We start from the raw sequence: 7,970 nt of genomic DNA on the forward strand, positions 1-7,970 counted from the left end.
CACTAGATCCAGATTTTTATTTGGGATCTGCACCAAGTTGGAAACACTCAACAGCTTCTGGATTCTCTCTCTGGACTCAGACCAGCTGCTCCCTGATGCACTTCCTGTCTTCAAGCAGCAGGATGTAATGGTGAGTCATCATCTGATCGTGCTCTTAAACATGTGAACAGCAATATGAATGGAATCATTTAATAGGACTCATTATGTCTTCTTCTATGTGAGGTCAGTAGTTTGAGTATGAAGTGATTTCCAAGAGAATAATTCTTGGATCTGGATGAAAAAAATCCTGCATCTTTAGAGATCTGACCTTGTTTTACTGTATTAAATGAATTTTATTGATTTTTTTTTTTCACATTCAGACCACATCACACAAGAGCCAGATAAAAAAAATACAATCTTTATTTTTAGACTTGATTAAAAAAACCAATTTAACAAAAATGTCCGGTTTGTGAAACCTCTATTATCCTCAAACCTGCTCACCCCCACAATCCAGACGACAACAAACTCTACACAAAGATTCAAACACACATTATAACTTGTGTTTCCCTTAACTTCCTCATGATCGTCAACACTATTTATCGTTTCATTTATGTTGTAATTAGCTTTTTGGTTTTGAGCGAATTGTAGCTGTTGTTTTCGGAGCGTGCTGCCCCCCCCCCCCCCCCCCTGCAGACACTCGGGTCCTACACACACAGAAGCGTTCACTCGGCTTCAGGGATGTAAACACGACGCTCCGTGTTGGCCCCATTAACATAATTAATATTTGCTTCATCTCGGAAACTGAGCGCGCTTCTGTCACGCGCACAAATTAGCTTGTCACATTCATTATTTTCTCCACACAATCCAGCCACGAGTGCAGAACTATTAAAAACTCAGCAGAACGGCTCCGTGTGACAAATGTGGACTATTCTTCACGTGGTAATCACCTCCTCGCTGCTGAGCTGCTGTTCTCCAGCATCGTGCTCCTGATGCTCGGCTCCCTGTCGCCCTCGTCTCCTCCGCCTGGCGTCTGTTGCTCGTCACCATATCTCACCAGAGGAGATCGCCTGCACCGAGCCCGAGGTGCTGGGATTTTAATATGTATAAGTTCCTAATTATCCACACCGCAGCTGATGGTGCCTCGGCCTGCTGCTGTGTGATCAGGTGGATGGCTGGGGCTAGTTTTTAGTTTGTTGTGTTTCCATCCCAGTTCACTGAAGAGTTTATTCCCCCCCTGTGGTCTCAGGTTCCCAGCTGGGGAATGGCCTCACGGTGGTTTGGAGTCTAAGCTCCCAGATTGTGGCTCCATGGCCGCTGCTGTGCCGAGGTTGGAGTTTGCTTGTGGGGACCGACGAGCTCAGCGTCTGACACCAAATATCATCTCTGAACCTCGTGTTCCTGCAATGAATCTGTTCAGCTGGAGTTTGATGCCTGGGACAAAAAGCCCACTGAAAATATATACACAATGATTTTTAGGATTCTTGAGTTTGAAGGACGGTGGAAGTGATTCACGCAGGATGTTCTTGTCACAGCAGCTTGTGGTTTAACCCTGACCTACATTTTATTTTTCATTTCACATGAAAAATAAAATGTAGGGTATTGAGTATTGACACAGTCCCTGGATATTCTTTTTTTCCCCCCGCTGCAGACACATTTTGAGTTTATTCTCTCTCACACAGTTCTGTTGTATTGTTCCTTTGTGGATGAAGAACTCGTAATAGTGACAAACAAAGGCTGACCCCCCCCCGCAGTCTGCTCACTGAGCACGTGTATACTTGATTGGACTTGCCCTTCCATCTCACTTGGCGGGTCCACTCCATGCGGGTTCACTTCATGCTATTAAAGGGAGGTTATTTGTATAATTTACCACTTCTCATTCCAGGGCTCAGCCGTATTGACAGGAACATTCAAGGCTGAATTGAGTGTGAAGATTGAGAGGAATTAATGTCTGCTGGACCGGGAGCCGGACGCGTGTCTTCACTCGGGGCCTCGGCCACCAACGAGGACGAAGGGGCTGAGCTGGATCTGCACGTTAAAGGTTGACTTAGCAAAGTCAATAATTGAGCTACTCTGTGGGACTTGGTCCGGCCCAAAGCAATCAGCCATTCTCTTCTGTTGGAGGAGAGGAGGGCGGCGAGCAATCTAATACGACTGTGAGGAACAAAAACAAACTGAAAAGGAATTTATTTTTTAAAGGATGTTAAGTCTTTTAAAAATGTTTTCCTCAGAGGTCCGGTTGTGTGTTTTTTCCTCAGCTCCTGTATCAGATGGTTCTTTGTAATGTACCTTTAACTTCGCCGGGGGGGGGGGGGGGGGGGGCCGACTACTGAGCCGATTTACATGAAATCTTTTGGAGGGCTGGGACATCACCCAAGAAAGAACCTATTCAACTTTGGATCTACGCCCCCTTTTTAGTGTTTTCGACAGTTTCTCTGATTCCCCATGAAAACATATTTGGGCGACTGACATCTGTCAAAGTGTAATTTGGTCCAGCATGTTGGAAATGAAGGAGACTGTGCAGAGGTCTGTTCTCTACTGAGTGGCATTCCAGTGTTAGCACATTTAGCAGGGTCACATGAATGGGAAAGTGGTCTCAGACTTGTATATATATTGTTTTGCCCAATGATTGTTTTTATTTACTGTTTATTCACTATTTTATTTTGATTTATTTTCTATCCATGACCTTAGTGAAGGTCAAACATTGGGCCTGAACAGATTTTAGACCTTCACCTATCATAGGATGAGCTGCATTAGGCTGACGTCTGGTTCAGGTGACACAGCACCAAACAGAAAGAAGTTTGCCTGTGAGAGGTGGAGACAAACTGTCACAGGGAGGTGGAGCTGAAGAGAGAACCCCCCCCCCCCACACACACACACCTGTTTCCTGCTGCTGCTGTGATAAGAGTGCGTGTTGAGTTGCAGGTGAGTTTAAAGTTGGACTCTGCACAACTGGATGTTTGTCAGCAGCTCTGTGTTGTTTGCATCAGCGACTGTGATCAGACAGATAACGGTGGAGATTAACTTAAACCTCCTGCTGCTGCTCTCATGTGGACTCACTCATTAGCTGGATCTAGAACCACGGCCCCGCGTTCCAGTGTGAGCTTTCTGGTTTCACTTTGAGCGTATAGAGCAGCTGTGTATAGAGCAACAAGCAAATTCCCCTTTTTGTCGTGGAGTCAACTTAAAACACATCTTAGTCCGTTTAGGGTTGTGAGTGTGGTCATATGGAAAATGTGTCATGCTAATAAAGTACAACAGACAAGTCAGATTTTTGTCCTGGTCCTTACCTCAACATTAAAACTTCCCAGCATAACGATGTGGTGGAGAAGCTCTCACCACCGCCTTCACCTGCAGATTACAGATCTGAATGGATCTGCTCAGGTGGTAGAGTTCTATAGAGAAGAAATACAAGACTCCATTATCACTGGAAGGGAAATTAACTATTAAAAATGAAGACGTGTACTTTTTCCATTTCATTATTTCATTCTTATGCTCCAAACAACGCAGCTGTCATATCACATGTTCTCTCCAGAAGTGGCAGATTTCAGGAGGTGATGAGGCCTGACTGTTACTTCTGTCGGAGTCATGCGCCTGTTGTGTGCCTGTTGTGCGCCTGTTGTGTGCCTGTTGTGCGCCGCCTGCCGTCCTCAGGCTCAGTGGAGAGTCTGAAGAAAGACACAACAAACTCGATTTAACTGGGTTTTATTCCAGATCCTGTTACTGGTCGGTTAACTGGTCCGATCCGATGCATCTTCTGGTTATTGGTCTGTGAGCAAAGAGCAGTGTTGAGAACCTGCAGGTCGCCTTATTGTTAGCTTTGTCATTTATAGCCGAAGTTGACTGTTGCTCACGCCTCATTGAGTAGATGATATCGACTGTGGCTAATTAATGTTAATTCTGTGATGCTGCACTGAAACTTTGAGTCTGTTGGTTCATTCTCTCTCTCTCTGCTCATCTCATCTTTCAAGATTTTAAAGAATTAACAGATACAATAAAGACATCATGTGTTTAAGGGGATTTCCTATTGGATTCAGATTGTATGAACCTCGTGCTGTGCCTGTTCTGAACCCGGCTCGGTGGAACAGGCTGTTTTCTGGACCCGCTGGTTCCAGGTTTTCTTTACAGATCTGCAGGATTCCTTTGTTAGTTAAATATTGATCAGTCTCTACTCGAGGAACAGATGAGAGTTGAACCAATACAACTTACTGTGTCTCATTGTGTGCTGGATCGATGAGCACTGCTCTTATAGAATTAAAACGTGGACAAATAGTGAAAAGACCCTGCACAGCTTCCCAGAGCCGGAGGAGATGTCTTCAAATTAATAGGAATATTTGATATAAAGTGATAAATGCATGTTTTATTATCTAAAACAATGCATGTGGGGGTTTTTCTACACATTTGTCAGAGAACACCAGTAAAGTGCAGTAATCTACGCTGCAGTTAACCTGCTGCTAAAGGTCACACTGGCATCAGCAGCCAAGAGACACCGGCTCCGTCCCCAGAGGATCAGCTGAACTTTCAGATAAAGACTCTCCGGCAGCAGCTCAGTCTCCAAACGAGCAGAGAAGAGTTTCCTCAAATAAAACATAAAAACTGGGCTTTTGGTTTATTTGTCTAAAAACCAAGAAACGCTGTCGTGTTAAGATTCCAGAGAAATGACTCAGCTTCTATTCCATGATGATGATGATGATGATGATGATGATAATGATTCCAGGCTGCTTCCTGCTCTTTATCCTTAATGGAGGGTCTCATAGCAAAGGGCAGGTGACTTGCTTTAGCTGTTACCATAGTTCCCAGTGAAGGATGTAAGTGACTGGTGCACGTTGAGTGGGTTGAGGCTCATCCACTGGGATCTCTGGAGAAAGGTGAAGATTCCTGTATCTGAGCAGCAGAGGCAGCTTTGTGTTTTTCTTTACGGCTCCAACATGACGACACAGTGAAAGTCTCTGAACTCTCTGTTCCCCAGTGACGCATCATCCACAGAACCTCCCTGTTCACTGCCACTGTCAATACGGTTGATTCTAATTATTTGGTTTTATCCTGAGATATTTCTTATCATGTTGAAACTACATGTGTTTAAATAGGATAAGTGTTAAACTTCCCACTACTTGCTGCCTGAATCTATACCAACCTAATCAGTCGAGACAGATTATTGATTGATGGATGATATTGGTCATAATCAGCCTTTCACATATCGGTATCTGCGTTTATGTTGCTCATATGACATTTTCTCTTTTACAGAATAAATAGTTCAGAAAAGACGTGTATTTATTTCAGGTCTTAAAGTTTTTAATTGAAGTCCTATATATTTGTTTGTGTTTGTGTTTTCTTTTAGTTTGTAATGTTTTCACCAATGTTTGTGTTTGTAAGCAGGACTACATAAAAACTACTGGATTTTAATTACACAAATAAAAGAAGAACCCATAGAATGTTTGTCACTTTCTTAAAAATTTCAGGTAATTTTTCAACATCTTCCTTTAGATCAATTCCTGGATCATGATAAAAAAAAGTCCAACACTGATTTGAAAGTCTCCAATTTGGTCCAAAATAAACATCTGGATCTTGTGAGTGTGTGTCACAAGGGGGCTGTTGGGCTTTGGCTGTGAGATATCCAGCCTCTCTAACCTAAGTCCTGAGGATTTGATGGACACTTTGGAATCAGTCTCGTCTTCTCACTGATTCATGTTATTTTTAACTTTAATAGTCCTCATCAGAGATCAGTGGTTTCATCTTAACTACCGGTTGAAAATGGACGTTTTAAAGGAGACGTCTCGGCTCATGGCAAATTAACAGCTGGGTGATTTATACTCATTAACCCTGTCGCGCCACCCCCCCCCCCACCCAGATGGATGATGATCATTATGGGCTGTGAGACCATTAAAAAGTCTCCATTATTACAATTGTGTCTTTCTGCATCTGTGTGTGTGTGTGTGTGTGTGTGTGTGCGTGTGCGTGTGTGTGTGAGTGTGTGTGTGTGTGTGAGCTTCACATTTTTGATGAAATGTTTTAAAAGGCCCAACTTCAGATGTTCCCCTTTGATGTCTTTCTTTTTGATCTATGCATCTGAGCGTTTCTTTGTTCAACTCAAACCAGCGGTGCAACAAATTGCAATCTCATCCTGCGGGGGGGGGTGGGAGGGGGGGGCAGGGGCATAGTGACCTGAAAAGCATTGTTATTGAAAGGCACCTGAATGAGTCACCCCCCCATGACTCATTCAGGTGCCTTTCAGCTCCGACAAATGATGATTCACAAAGTGGCATTTAATAATTCTCCAACATTTGTAAATGGGACACTCGAGGCCCGTCTCTGTTCTGTGTGACCTGCTGAAAAATATTAGATTCTACATAGTTGTTCTTTTTTTTTTACTGCCTCATAAAACAACACAGAAATATTCATACGATCCCCCTGTGATGTGTTTGTGATCTGCAACCAGCAGCAGCCGTGTTTTGCTCCGCAGACTGGGGGCCCGACAATAATGGAGGTGGAGCGGCCCAAAAGAAAAACCCTGTAGTGCCGTTGTCATCACACTCGAGGGTTGTGTGTACAAATAACAGGAGGAACCAGCGTTGTGTTGTTGATTTATCAGTGCACTTATTTGCCTAATCTTCCCGGGGCTTTGGCGCAGCGGACGAAACACAAATCACAAAACTTTTTACTAAGAGTTTTTTACTTCTGGGAAAGTTTCTGGACATTAGTTCTCTGAAGTACAAGTTGACAGAGGAACGTTAATCTGACTTGTTTTTGTGTTTTGTTACAAACTCTCTCCCTCATAAATTTCTCACTATCGAGGAGGTTTGCAACTGATCGACATAAATACTTGATATTGTTGGTGTGTTTTACTTCTATCATGAAAACTCCACGCTGGCCCCGAGAGCTCAGTGCATCGGATCTCAAAACAATACAAACAGACAAAAGAAGCACAATAAGGAAACATGTGCTGCAAACACAGACAAGAACAATAACACAAAAAAAATAAACAGCAACAGGATGACAACAAAGACATTTACAAAAGACACAAACAAATAATGAACCCTGGTAAAGGACACACATGTAGTTCAATATTTACTGAAGTTGTGGATGTCGAGTTACTTGCAGTGTGTTTCTGTATTTGTGTTGTGTTTATTTACAGTTTGTTTGTCTTTTGTTTGCTTAAGACAACTCAAAATTGTTCAAAACTAATAATTCATTGAGGCAGTGGGGTCGTCACTTTTGAAATTGAAACATTCATCCAAACTTGGGGGATAAAAATAAATATTTGGCCTCAAATGAAACGCTCGAATATACAATTGGAAGCGAATCAAACCGTCTGATCGTGGTGTGTCTCCTGATCTCCAGCAGGGGGCGATCACTGTCAGCTTGACCCCTCCTGCGCGCTCTCTTAACCGATCAATAAAGAAAGTCGGTAATTCCACGTTGTTTTTCTATGAGAATGGAGGAAGCTAGGAGGCAAAGCCGACCCGAGCAGACAATCAGGACACCGGAGCTTGATTGAGAAAGTGATGAGTGTTGAGTAGAAGTAACGATCGGGCTGTTTGTCGTCTTTGCACCAGTCGACCGCCTGATCACAGATCTGTTGGCTCACCTGCAGCAGCCGAGGAGCAGAGCAAAGTCAAGGGTTCAAATCCCTGGAGCTTCTTGTGTCGAGTCAAATCCGTTCCAACTTGATTTTTTCTTCGGAAAAACTGACAGTCCTTCTGCTCGGTCGGGGCCAGGTTAAGAGAAATGACAGGTGAAGTCAAGGCCTGGACACGTGAGGCGGCCAAAAGACCAAATCCCCAAAAAGGGACAAGCAAAGCAAAACGACAAAGAGAAGCTGGAAAGCTGCAGCCGGGGGAGAAGCACAATAGAAACAGGGCCGGAGAGGAAATGATGATGTGTGAACCGAGAGCTGATTAGGGAATCGGGAGCAGGTGACGCGGCTGGCGAGGACGAGTCGGGCGCTGAAAAGCACCGACGCCTCCCTCAGGGTTTTTCAATTTCTAAATAAAGAA

Source organism: Pleuronectes platessa, chromosome 1 (genome assembly GCF_947347685.1).
Source record: "Pleuronectes platessa chromosome 1, fPlePla1.1, whole genome shotgun sequence".
Classification (NCBI taxonomy): Eukaryota; Metazoa; Chordata; class Actinopteri; order Pleuronectiformes; family Pleuronectidae; genus Pleuronectes; species Pleuronectes platessa.